This window comes from Motacilla alba, chromosome 12 (assembly GCF_015832195.1).
Source record: "Motacilla alba alba isolate MOTALB_02 chromosome 12, Motacilla_alba_V1.0_pri, whole genome shotgun sequence".
Lineage (NCBI taxonomy): Eukaryota > Metazoa > Chordata > Aves > Passeriformes > Motacillidae > Motacilla > Motacilla alba.
In genome coordinates, this window is record NC_052027.1 from 15,520,320 (window position 1) to 15,534,605 (window position 14,286).

At 48.1% G+C, this 14,286-nt stretch overlaps 1 protein-coding gene across 1 annotated transcript in view; it reads right to left on the minus strand.

Moving 5' to 3' along the window:
* Nucleotides 1–11,038, minus strand: part of SFMBT1 (Scm like with four mbt domains 1) — a 70,793-nt gene extending 59,755 nt beyond the window's left edge. The window contains exon 1 of the mRNA XM_038149114.1: nucleotides 10,937–11,038. The gene's annotated coding sequence lies outside the window, so the exon portion shown is untranslated. The remainder of the gene's footprint in view (nucleotides 1–10,936) is intronic.
* Nucleotides 11,039–14,286: the final 3,248 nt, after the last annotated feature.

A 14,286-nucleotide genomic window follows, 5' to 3' on the forward strand; every position in this document is an offset into this window, starting at 1 on the left:
ATTTTTGCAGCCCTTTCCCTGCAAAGTCCAATATGTATTTTTTCAGACATCACCATGCTGTCACATGCAACCTTGTTTCATTAATACATACAAAAGAGAGATAATACCCTTCTATTCAAGTTCCACTTCAACTTTTGAATCATTAGTTGTGATCATTAAAAGAGAATTTTAATACTGTAGCAGGATGTAAAAAAAACAGTGCCTCAGAAAAACCAAAGGACACCTTTGCCCTGAAAACACTACCTTAAGAAGTTATTTTATGAAGTCTCCTGCATTTTCTTCCCCCATGTCAGTATTCTGCACCTAAGTGTAGCCCAAGGAAGTTCTTTAGAGCTAAACCCACTAGAAATACCTGTATATGTTCTAATCACATGCTTCTGCTGTGACATTCAATTTTAAATATCCTCTTGATTAAATGGAAAAGAAAACCGTTCGTCTGGTTGTGTTTAAAAAACACATCTCTGCTGACAGCCCAAGTCTGTTTTGATTTGCTCCCTATAGAAATGGAGCTGCTAGAAAACATTAAGTGGCAAGTGCAGCACTGGATGTAAATTATACCATCTCCACTTAAGTGCTGCCCTCAGCAGCAACCGGAAATTGCAGAGCCCAGCACTGCCACGATCGCTCCAGGAGCAACAGGGATGTAAAAAAAATGAATTATCAGATCTCTATGCAAAGCAAGAACATCAATTGAGTGAAGAACCGGCCTGGAAAAATACTCCCTAAAAGCTTTCCAAAGCTGAGGTCAACATCTCTGCAACATCTTAACTTTAATTCTCAGTAAGGTACTTTGTTAGCCTTTATGGTTATAAAAAGGGTCTTCTAAACACAAAAGATTAAAAGCTCCTTCCCTGATATGAGGGCTGGGCACACCCAGAAGAAGTGCATGGCCACAAAATGAACAGAAAACTGCTGAGGTACACACAAAGAGTGAATGGATTTTTCTAAAGGGCGACAGAAAAACACTCATTAACAGCAAAATGAAATCACTTTTCTTAGTTCAACAATCTCCAACATACTTATTACCTTATAGCAAAGCAAAGCATGTGGAATATAAACCCTTTGGGTTGTGGCATATTCCCATCCAATAGGGATTAAATGTAAAATGCATTTTCTCCTGTGCCCATAAGACACCATGGAGCCACCACAAGGAGACTGATTTGATCTTGCTCTTCCAGACCAGGGATGTTCATTTTGTCCTTTTCCAAACAGAAGCACCCACTGATCTATTCACACCACAGCATGGAGGCTTGGTGTCTGGGAATACATATCTGAATTACCAGCATTTCAAAAGCTCCACAACCTGGGAACTTCAGAATAATATTTTTTAAATGGTGAAAATATCAGTGTTAAAGTCCATACCATATGCTGCACAGCAGATCTAGTCAAAGATCACTAAAAGGTAACACTTCATTAAATGAAGGTAATTTATCGACCAATTTGTCAAGAAGTAAGAGTTTTAGAAAGCAGATAATACAATCTGGGCATTAAGGCCAACCCCAAACCCAAGTGATCACCTCAGATTAGAGGGTGCTCTCATCCAATGAGATTTGAAATATTGTGGAGCTTCTTCTAGTGGATCTCATACTTAAAAGGCTGATTATAAAGACACGAAATAATGATAGAAAGAAAAAGCAGTTGTTCACAATACCAGGAGGACTAATGACTGTACTGTGTCCTGCTTTTCAAGGGAAGCACACAAACATGAAATGAGTGCAAAGTTTTAAGACAATACAGAACCGTTCAAGAGATAAAAAATAAATGCTATTTGCTAAGAACAGCAGAAGGATAATAGCAGATGAAATTAAAGGCAAGATAATAAGACATAGAAAAAGAAATAACCTCACCTATACAATGTGATCTAAATTAGCTACTGCAACTCAGAATTTTGTAACTGTTACAACTAATTCTCTTGGAACATCAATTTCCTACTCATTAAGAGCCCCAAGGAATGGAGAAGAAAACAAGAAACACTGTACTACAACTCTAGAAATGCAGGGCTCCTTGAGACAGCCTGTAGTGCTGGCGTCAAAGAGCCATGGAAATACTAGAAGATGCACCAAAAAAGGTAAGAAAGAGCATCAAAGCCTGGAAATACTTCTATATTAACAGGGATGGATATATAACTCAGTTTTATAGCAAAGATAAGAAACACCCACAACCAGAAAGAGCACCCCAGTCCAGCACTGCACACACAAGCTCCAGATGGGCTCCAGCATCTTCTGCACAACACACGAGGTTTCCTTCTTTGAGCTGGACAGAGCAACTATGGGAGAGCACAAGAGCTGTGCAAAATCAAACTAGGATCAAAAAAAGTATAAGGAAAGGTTATTCCCTATTTCTCCTACCATAAGGAGCAGAAAACACAGACAGAGCACCTTTTGACACGGCACACAATGAACTGCAGACCCATAAGCAGGGGTGGATTCAGAAGGGACCAAGCTGGCAGAGAACAGCTCCAGTCCCCGGCTCCGGCCTCACCTCGGCACAGAGCGGGCTGAGCTCTACCTCACTGCCTCTTACCCTCATCTCAAGGGATTTCTGAGGTGAGACACAGGATTGAGTGTCTGATCTGACACATTATGGCAATTTTTATGATCATCCCAATTTCAGCTAGACTTGAGGCCACTCTTACTCCAGCAACGCAATGAAATTTCTCAGCCACACCCAAGAACCACCGCGGTGATTTTTGTTTCAAATCTCACTGCTGAGGTAGAAGCTCAGAAGGGTTAATTTTACACACTGAAGTGGATTTTGCCGTGCTGTTTGTCAGATGCATTAAGGTAAGGCAGATAATGAAGAAATCATCCACCATTAGTCTTTGAAACCCAAAAAACACTGCTTCATTCAGACTCGCCCAGCCTGACCGCTGTAACCACTGTGACCCAGCTTTCTAAACCCATACCTCTTCAGAAGCAACAATGCTGCTATTTTTCTATGAAGATGCCCTCAGTAGTAATTGATAGAAAGTTGTTATTTTTTTCCTGCAATATTATCTACATTCCCATTTGCATGTAAGAATGATCAAGACTAACAAAGTGTATTTTGATGTCATTACATACATCACAGCACAAAAGGCATTATATGAATTGCCTTAAATAAAAGCATACTAAACTATGCAATACTGCTATTTCTCAATAACCTAAAAATAGTTCTCAGTAAGATGCAACCACTGTTTGGAAACAAAATATAAATGCAAAAGATTAAATTTGACTATCAAAATAAAAACTTAAATTTACAAGGAAAAGATAATTTCAGCACTTCTTATTGGATAATCATAAGAATTATAATTTTTGTCAAGTTGCTTTTAGATGGAAATTGAACTTCAATCAGAAATAAAACTACACTTTAATTGGATGATGAGTATTCTTACCTTAAAAAGCATATATAAAATATGCTTATATATATATATATATTTATATTTTATAAAATATACATATATAAAAGCATATATAAAAGAAGGCACAAACAAAAAACATATTCTGGTATTCATTAAGTAAGAACATAGAGTTAAACCAAGGAACATTAACATCAGTTTACAAATTTGTGGCTTTTATTGTCACCTTGCCCTTCCATCTGTTACTCTGCTGTCTTTTTTTTTTTTTTGTATGAAGACCAGAAGAAGAAACAGCTTTTCCCAATTCTTAAGTTTCCAGTCATTATCTCTTTCTTACATAAGATGAACCAGTAAAAAAATCAAAACCAGACAAAGCAGCTGTTGGACACACTCCCTCTACACTTGCAGTGAGGCTAGAATTATCTAGAACTGGCTTCTTATCAAAGCAAACTGGACTCATGTGCTTCAACCAAACCACTTCCCTAAATACACCGGTTTTCATTAAGGGGAGTGACAAAATACTTGTTTAATTTGCTAAGGAGTAAGTTCAAAATAAAAGATTTGCCCGCAAGAAAAAGGGGAATTCAAAATGAAGCTCCTTCTCCCTCCCCAAAATCTATGAAAAAAGTTTAACAAATAACTTATGATATAAAATGATCACATGAAAAAGAAGACTTTTGCCCATGGCCACTGGACAAAAAAGCCTCACAGCTAAATTGATTGGATTTTGTTTTACAAAAAGAGGAGGAAAAACCTCCCTAGAAGAGGGGAAGATTTCCCTGTGCTGGTGCCCATGGTCACATCCATTTAAAAGGAGTTGATTAGCTCGGTTCAATTAGCCAATTAGTGCTCTATCTGTAACGCTTGTGACTGATCCTGGGCTTGCATTATTTCTTAGGGCCATTAGTTTAACCCTCATGGTAACACTTTAAAGAGCAATGAGCAGAGTTAATCCTGGAAGGAATCACTGCCTCCTTCAATAATTTCTTTTTTAGGATGTGCATTCTGTGAGTTTTGCTGGCCCAGCTGCAAGGAAGCATCTCCATGTTCTCCCCTGCCTGTCTGCCTGGCATTCCCTACCCAGACATTTCTTTAGGAACCTAATGACAGGCCCTGTAATTTACTTAAAAACACAATTTCAACAATTCAGTGCTTAAAACATTAATGGGGGCATGTTTGGAATGTGACATTAATCAAAATTAAACACTAATATTGATATATATGTGAGGGAAAGCCTATGTCTATAACACATACCCCTGTCAGACTTCACTAGCATTTTTCCATACTGCTGTGAAACACCACAGCTTTTTCAGCACCAGGTCCTCATTCAAAGTTATTGGGCACTAAAGCCAGTGTTGGCCTCCTTTCAAAAGTTGCTCTGACACCAAAGACACTCTCAAAAACCCACAGTGGTTTCAGACAAAGCTTTACAGTATAATGGAGTTTCACAGCCCTTAGATTGAAAAATTTTTAAATTTTTTTTATGATTTCAAGACAAATAAGTTTCTTTTTTTAAACCAGAGGCCATGGCTCCCTGTGCAGAGAGCAAAGTGCATGCTTGAGCTGCAAACGTGCCCATTACTACAGCTCCCAAGGAGGTGGGGAATCCTAAAGGGATTTCATTCAGTCAGGCAACAAAGAGAAAAAATACAGCATAGAATAAAAAAATAAATTGTACATTTGTATGTATTTTCCCAGGTCAAGATAAAAGATAAGAAATGCCAGAGCATCACCTGCTCCAGCACAGAGAGGTGAGACGCCCACAGGGCTCGCAGAGCCATTTGTAATAAACGTGCACCCAGCATCAGAGGGGAAGTGCCTTCACTTCCTGACTTGATTGGTTTCTTCTGGAAACAATGACAAATCTGAAGGTGCTATTTATGGCTTTCTGTCACCCATTGCCAGAAGAAATAGTGACTACAGCCTCTAAATACATCAAGACAGAGTTCATCTTCTCCAATCCACTTGATATCTACCTCAGGATCACTGCTGCAGTCCCTCACATCCTTGAAAAGGATTAAGTGACAAACAGCAAAACCTTGCAGGGTTCCCCACCACCACTATTATTTTCAACCAGTGACCCAATTCTGCAAGACAGAGCACCTCTTGAGATATGCTGAGAGCCCTCAACTCCAATCAGCCAAAATGGGAGAGGAGGTCACTCAGCCCTGCATCATTTACTCCTAGAGAAAAAAATAATCCAAGATGCATCTCTTCTCTCACTGATCAGTACTCTCAGAGAATCTCAAAGCTGGTTTAATAGCTGCATCGTTTTTAGATAACATCACATTCCACTAATCTCCTTCCCAACTCATCTGTTTGAAGAAAGAGATCATTTCTGCAGTGAACAGAAGTGTCCTCAAGTGTAACAGCAAATAAACCAGTGTAAATGAAGTGCCACAGCAATGTAAACAATGACCTTGAACACCAGCAAACTGCTGCTCAGGATGGCTCTAGGGACAATAATCACATTTTAAATGTCCACATAATCTGAACAAATTGCTGAGATTACCTCTGTAGCTACAACTCACCTGCACTGTAGGTAAAAGCATCTGCAACCTGTCCATGTTCCATATCCCAATGGGTGGAAAAACCCAAAACAAAATATATGGCTCCCACCAACTTTAAGTGAAGGGAAAACTCTTGTGCATTATTTACCACAAGTAATCCATGCAGCAAAAAGCTCGTGTCACTTAAGGCTGCTCTGTCTTATAAAAAAACCACACTTGAAAGAGCAGCAATCCCAGTACCAGAGCGAGGCGTTACAGAAGAGATGGCTGTGCTACTGCAAACCTCACTGAAGCCCTTCCTACTTCAGGTTTTAACATTACTGCTTACCTGGCTATCCTAGCAAACAAGGCTCATTAGATCAACATGGAATACCTGCATGTGTGCAGTTTTTTGCCTCTCCTCTCAGGACTCTTCCCCAAACCAAGTCAACAAAACATGACTGAGGGTCTGGGGTTTCTGTGACACCCAGATCCAACAAGTGTTGCACTAGGATGTTTATTTTCACAGGGAAAATAAATCTGAACATCACTGTCTCCATTGAAAGATGAATGAAGACATCCCAGACAATCCACAAGACATAAAGAGAGGGAACAAGAGGAGGGGCAGGCAGATGAAGAAAGAGAGCTTGGGACCTGGGCTTCCTCAGCTGTGTGGGGCCCAGGCCTTCTTTATTTGCACAGTTCCCAGCTGAACACTCCTCAGTGGTGTCTGTGGGTGACGATCCAACAATCCCAAGCCAAACAAAGCAGAAAAGTACCCCAAAGACTTATGGCTTTCCATCTTCAAAGGTGATTAAAGCATTCCCCTACCACTCAGGAGCCACCTGCAGCTTCGCATTAGTTAAAATTCACTAATTTCCCAGAGACGTGGAGAGTCACCTGGAGAGTCCCAACTGATAGGCACAATATCTTGTTCCAGCCTAAGTTCACACCCTCCTTTCTCACAGGGGAGCATTTAAACTATTCAAGCATGTAATTCCCCTAAGAGATGTCCTATTAAGGATGCAGAGAAAAATTCATGTTGTAACGCTTTAATTCTACAGACCAGCCTTTACTAGGAACACTTAAAAACCCACAATCTCACCCATAAATAGGGGCAAAACGATGATAATTGTTACTATGATGATGATTATTATTATTACTACTATTACTATTATTACTATTGCTACTATTATTATCTTATGAACACCACCAATCCACAAAGATTGACAGCAAAGTCTGGGAAAAAGGAGGAAAAATCAACACAGATACAAAGCGAACAGAAAATGTGTGTCTCACATGCATGAAATCTAACTTTAAAAATGTATTTATATTCTGTACCCTGGGAACCAAAACTATTTTAAAATCAAAAGAGCACTAATTAGCATCTCAATGCTTCTTTCATAGGTTTTATCAATTTAAGAAAACTTCGTGCAGTGGAAAGAAGTATATAAAGTCAGAAAAATATATAATTACAATAAAATATCATTGCACTGATGTCATGGCTTTAAAAATCATAAGATGCTAATATAAATTTAAGATAAAAATTTACTCTCATTTTTTACTTTTTCTGAACTTCAAGAATGCGACCTGCTAAATGTCACATTCAGGACATTTTCAGGATCTCACACATTGACAGAGTGTTTGCCTTCAGCACCATTTCAACAAGCATTTGAATTTAAAAAAAAAAAAAAATCAACTCCTTCCCCTTTATTCTATCCCTTGACTTTTCAAGTAAGAAAGTAATCCTGAGAGGGAGAACCCCCACGACCTTAAAAGCTTTAAATAACACCCACTTCAAGTTTAAACACCTAAAACTTGACAGCCACTTCCCAAAAGCAGAAGGAAAGGAGCACAAAGTCCAGTCCACTACCAGCAGCAACACTGATGCTCCAAGAGACCAAAACAAAGATGACACATAAAATCTGCTAATCATCAAGCAAGATTAGTCAGATGAACAACACAAAAGAAAGCTGTTATAGGTCCAGAAAACATTTGTAACTTGCACAGGCTACACTGTTTCAAGTCAACGACCAATCTATAAAACACAGAATTGCACACTTAAAAAGTCAAGAAACCAAATCCCGAGACAATTCTGTAGCATTAAGGCTGCCATGCCATTATAGGAACAATGGATGTAATGCAAGCCCTGTGGTTTTAGACACTGGAAGCTCTCTCCCCAAAATGCCCCTCGCTAAGCACCTCCAGGTTTAATTTTCCCATGCCCTTAAAGGACACTGTCGTGGATTTAACATGAATCATTGCACTGTCGGCGTGTTCCTGTAATTAAGTTGCCACGTGCCTCAAGTGCATCACTTGTAGGACAATTACTTAAGTCAAGCCAGCACCAAATAACTGTATTGATGTCTGCATCACTGCATGATGATCACGCCACAGCCAAACTTCACAACTGGAAGCACAGCAATGATGTTAAGGTGAATTCCAAATACGGTAGATTCAAAAGGTAACCACAGCGGAAAGGTTGTGGTCTACAGTTGTCACTGGTCTGCCATGAAATGACAAAAAATCCCCTGGAAAGTGTTACCAAAACATACCGTGGCACATGTTGTTTTTGCAGTACTCATTAACATCTTCCCCATGAGGCAGTGAAAGGGTTTCCAGAATATAAAGATCACACCATGCAAACTCTATCAGTCATTAACATGTCAGCTTACACTTAATCCACCTTTTCCACACAGCAGCAATTGCTTAGGAGATTTGCCAGGTTTAAGAATCAGATAAGATAACTCAATAGCGGCAAATTAATAGTACAGGGGGGGAAAACCAGCAAAGGGAAACCCATAAAGATCAATAACTACAGAGATAGGCCACTGCCTCCCTGCTCTCCGCCTTGCACTGCTGTCTCCCGAGAGAAGGAGCCTGCCAGCTCTAACGTGACAGGACCCTGAGGTGTCCCAGGGTAAGCGCCCGCCACACCAAACAATGGCAAAGCCATTCTCCCAACACTCCCGTGCCATCTCCTCACTCTCAGTCATTGGAAAAGGCAGTAAGAGCAGTTTTATTTGGTTGTCCATCCTGTCCATAAGCATTTTCCCAACACAGGTTCTGGGAAGATCCAGATTTCATTCTCATCCCTCAATCACGGCAACAATTCACAAACCAAATGCAAAAGAGGAAGTGGCTGAATCGAAGGCAGGAAGGCCACTAAGTGTTCTCCCTAGAGATGATCTTTTAGATAGATACTTTTAAACTTTTTTTTTTAAATTGCAAAATCCATGTCAGTACCACCTACTACACAATAAACCTAGGCTTTCAGTTAATTGATCTATTTTTATCTTCACATTGATTTACTTAGTCCTAACACAGTTGGCTATTTTGAAACAGTCATCACAGACCACAGCCAGACCAGGAATCCATCCTGCTGGATGCTGTAGATGCTACAAGTTACAACCCCACTCCTGAAAGAGCAAGACTTCTTGCCATGAAGAACTTTTCCTCTTACAAATGAGATATTTCTGACCAGTTCACTCAGATCACAAACCTTACATAGGTTGCAACAATGGTATTTCTGAAGTTACAAGGTGGACTATAATTTTCTCCAGCGTGAGTTTTGGTGGCACACCTTATATTCTGCCTCACAGAACTGTTCGCTATGGTAACCTCCTGGGCTACTGACAGCAGCCAGCTCCCATGAAGGAAGGAAGGTACAGCAAAGAAGCAGCAAGTTAGGCCTTTTCTTCTGCTGCAAAACCTCTTCCACCAGAATGTTGCTGTCAGAGCGGTGAAACTGACGGACATGAGACTTACCATGTACAACCTTTTTATAATGGCAACAAGTTTCTCCAAAGTAGATGTAATTGTTTCGCTAAAGCACGCATGTGACTGTGAAACAGACATCGCTGGCCTATTTCTCAATAAATAAGGGCCTTGCAGAACTGCAATAGCGAACGCAGTTACAAATTCACAATTAACTGCCCGCGCTGTTTTTCTTCTCCTTTCATTATTTCCACTGTGTAGGGGGTGGGGGGGCTGGTATCAAGTTTGCAAAAGCCACAGACGGAAAACTTGCTCAGTCCTTCCGATGCGGGCATTCCGCCCCGCCGCTTCCAGCCGGCGCTGCCCGGGCGGGAGCCCTCCCGCAGCCGCTGCCCCGGCGCCGCTCCCTCCCCAGCCCGAAGTTGGCGTCCCGGGGCATCCCCGGCGGCCGCCCGGGCAGTGTCACCGGCGCCCGATTTACGACTTCAGGTGCAGGAGCGGCGGGCAGCGCAGACCGACTCCCCGAGAGACAAAGGCTGCGTGTCGCTCGCCGGAGCGCCGCCGGGCGCGGAGCCGCCGGAGGAGCGGAGCGGCGGCGGCGGGCGCGGCGCGCACACAATGCCCGGCCCCGCGGCAGCGCAGGCCCCGCAGCGCGGGCGGCGGCGCTGCGGGAGAGCCGGCGGCGCGGCCGCGGAGGCGGCGCCCGCCCCTCTCCCCCCACACCCACCCACCCAGCCCGACCGGGAGGCGAGAGCCGCTCGCTGACGGGCCACTTGACGGGGACCGACGCCAGCCGCTGCCCCGAGCGGGACGCGCGCCGCGCCGAGCGGAGCGCGGCCGCGCCCGGCGGGGGTGCGGAGCGGAGCGGGGTTTAAAGGTCCCCTTCCACCGCCATTTTGAGGGGGAGGGGGGCGAGCGAGAGGCGCTCGGTGGGCTCGGCCCCCCGCGGGCGCGGGCAGGGACCGGCCCCGCCGGGGCGGCGGCGCGGCGCGCACAAAGTTCCCGCGGGGGCCGGGCGCGTCCTCGGGCGGGCGCGGGGCCGGCCGGGAGGGCAACTTCGGCCGAGCGCGCCGCGGGACGCCGCGGGCCCCTGGCGGGAGCGCGCAGAGTTGCGCGCGGGCAGTTGCGCGGCGGCGCCCGGCCAGCCCCGCGCATCGCTCCTCGGCGCGGCCGAAGGCGCGTCGCCCCCGCGCTGCCGCTGCCGCCTCCCCGCCGCGCTCCGCCTGCCTCTTCCCTCCTCCTCCTCCTCCTGCCTCGCCGCCTTTTTCCCGCATCCAAACTTCGTGAGCCCGGAAAAACCCTCCGGGCCCCGCGCCCCGCCGGCAAAACGCCCCCAACAGCTGCGCCCGGGGCCGCTCCGCCCGCGCGCGGGCGCCGCCGCCGCCCGCCTCACCTGCGGGGAGTTTTTCCAGCCCTGCGCCGCTGCCGGGGCTCGGGCTCCCCGGCGCTCCGCTCACTGCCTCATTCCAATATGGCACGGCCCGCCAGAGCGCATGCGCCCGCCGCCCGCCCGCCTGCCTCCCCCCTCCCGCCCCTCCGCCCTCCCCTCCCCTCACGGCTTTTCGGGCGCTCCGGCTCCCTCCTGCCGCGGGCGCGCCGAGCCCGCCGCCGCCGCCGCCGCCCGCCTGGCCCCGCGGGGCCCGGCCCCGACCCCGCCCCCGCCGCGCTGCCCCGGGCTGCTGCCCCCGGACACCTGCTCCCGCCGCGCCGGGGGCAGCGCGGGCTCGGCCGCCGGTAACGGGACGCGCCGCCGCCGCGACTCTGCCGGGGCGGGGCGGGCGTCCACGCCCTGCTCGGGCGCCGCGGGTAGGGACATGGCCCGGCGGGCGAGCGGGCGGTCGGTGCCTGCCGCGGGATACGCGGTCCTGACTCCATCCCCCCCGCCCCGGCGAGGATTTAGTCCCCTTCCCCTCGAAGAGAACCGGCCCCGTCGGTCGGGGCGCGGGGACCGGCGGTGGCCCCCCCCGGCCCCCCCCCACGGGGCCGCGCAGCCGGCGGGGCCGCGCCAGCGCCGCAGTTGGCGGGGAGCGGGCGGGCGGCACCGGCCGTGTCGTCCCCCCCACCCAGGGCGGAGACCGGCGCCCCGCGCACTCGCCGCCGCTGCCCGCGGCGCAGCGAAGCGAAAGAAAAAGGAAGCGGGTTGTGCAACACCGCGCTCTCGCCCGTGCGGCGGGGACGGAGGGGCGGAAAGGGAGAGCCCCCCGCCCCGATCCGCACAGCCGGTCCGCACCGAGGCGGTGGCCGACAACGAGCCCGCCGGTCGGCGGGGGACAGCGGGAGCAGAGCGCGAAAAGCCTTTGCGCTCCCCGGGAGCGCATCCGCCCGCCGGCGGCGGCGGCCGGAGACGGCGGCGGGAGCGCTGCGGCCGCGCTCCGGTCCGCTCGCCGCCGGGAGGGACGCGCTCCCGGGCCGCGGGCTCTCGGCCGGCTCCTCCAGCCCGCGGGCACCGGGGCTTATCCGTGCGTACGTGCCCTCGCGTCGTGCCGGACACCAGTTGCTACCGACCCGAATTGAGTGTTTGAGGCGAAGAGCGGGCGGACCGAGTGAGCTGTATGGTTTGTCTCTGGAGCAAAGAAGTGCCAACAAATAAACAGAGCGGCAGTGCCGGAACAGCGGGCAGGAAGAACGAATGGAACCATGAACTTGCTCATTACGCATCCAGCGGGCAGATCGCTCACACCGCTCTCCGCGCCGCGGCACCGCCGAGACGCGCCGGGCTCCCATTACTCCTGAGCGATGCGCTGCGATGCCAGGCGGGACGGAGCCGGCCACGCAGCTCCTCTCGCAGGAGAGACGCCGCTCTCCACGAGTATAAGAAACCTCCGTTTCCTACTGGCTTGAAGTAAAAAAGCGACGACGTTTGCCGTGGCGCTCGGGAGGGAGCACAGCGCGCCCGCCGCCCGGGACAGCGGAGCCCGCGCCGGGCGGGAGCCGCCCCGGGGCTCGCAGCGGCCGCGGCGTTGCCCAAGGACGGCCCCCGCGGGGCTGGAGCGCTTCTTGCCCGCGGTTCCGTTTCCCGGAGCGCCGGCCCGCCCGCTCCCGCTGCCGTTCCCGCCGAGGGGCGGGCGAGGCCCGGGCCCTCCGCTAGAGGGGGGTCTCGCCATGCCGATCCGCAGGGCCCCGCCGAGCGCTCCCGGCCCGGCACCGCGCAATTAACTATTCAAACGAAACCGCTGCCGCACCGCCTAATTGAGTCCCAGCAGACACCGCCTGCATAACCGAGCGCCGCTCCAGGCAGCCCCGGCCAGGCTCCGTGAGTCCCCCGGAACATCTCCGCGGCCACCGCCAGGCACGGCAGCCACCCCCTCCCCTAAGCACAGCCGCTAAGAATCAGAGGACTTGCTCTGCAAAAGAGCAGATTGGTGTGCAACAGGAAGAAATCCTCAAGTCCGGTATCACAAACTTCCCAGGCTGACAAGAGCAAAGGACGCCCTTTCAGACTTGCTCGTCTGTCATGGAAATGACTCCTTGGGACACGTAACTGCGTAGAGAAAGAAACGTGACCCACCAGTCTGATCTGTGAAACATCTAAATGATCTTCTATGTCCTATTCGTCAGTCACAGAAGGACAGCTGTTTACAGAACCTTCGCCTGGCCAGCTCCGTGACACGTTAACTTTGTGTCATCTCTGGTGATTTGGAGGTTAAAAAGGCACGGAAAGGAAGTGGAATCTCGCTGGACCTTCTGGCATGTTAGCAAACTCCTGAAACATGGGGCTAACACACTGCAAATACACATTTCATCACACGGGGATTAAATCTCCTTATATCCTCTTCGTAGGAATGTAGCAATTTGTGAGAAACCCAATACCATTTTATTATCCAGTTTGGAGGATGAACTGGGTAACTAAGGTGCCATCAGACAGCCAGGGTGCCTTACTTTTATCTTCAAGGCTTTTCTAGCATCCACTCTTCTGAAACTAGAAACTTTCTAATTTCCAGTGTAAATGTATTCACTACCAATTCATATCCATTAGGTCTTTACCATTTTGCCCTTTGAATTAAATAACTTTGCTTCTCTGATACTTACCTAAAATGTCCCTATAAATAGCAATTAGATCATCCATTCTCAGTCTTTCTACTTTGCTTTTAATCTTCTCTCCAAATAGGTTTTCCACTCCTCCAGTGTCCTTTTATACCTTCTACCCTGTGTGCAGTGTTCTAAACAAGGTCTTCACAACTGCCTTGTACCACGATATTAATATCTCGCCGTCTCCTGAAAATACCTCACTCAATGCATCCCAGAATACATTAGCATTTTTAAGACCACATTACAGTGGCATCATAGTTATCCTACAACCAATAACATACCTGGATTCCTCCTCTTGTAATCTCACATTTGATGAACCTCTGAGCTCACTCGCAGTTATTCTAATTAATCTTTAAGTGCATGACTTCTTGCTATTACACTCCAACCCACTTCTGGTACTCCAGGCAATAGATCAATTGTGCTAGAGCAGTTTAAGATTCTACACCTCAAAATATGCATCTTGTCCTATTTTTTAAGATTATTTACCATTCAGTCTGCTCAGAGGTTTCACCTTTTCCAGCAGCTCACTTTGCACCCTGTCCACACTTTTGGCCACATAGGAAGGTGGCAAATGTTGTCCCTGTAAAGCAGCCTGCTCCTGAGCTTCTGTGAAACGTCCTGGCTCCAGGCTGCCCACAAATTCCTCAGTATGTCCCATTTCTTCAACCAAAGCTATCCCTGGTAACACATGAATCTCCAAGAACCACAATGGTT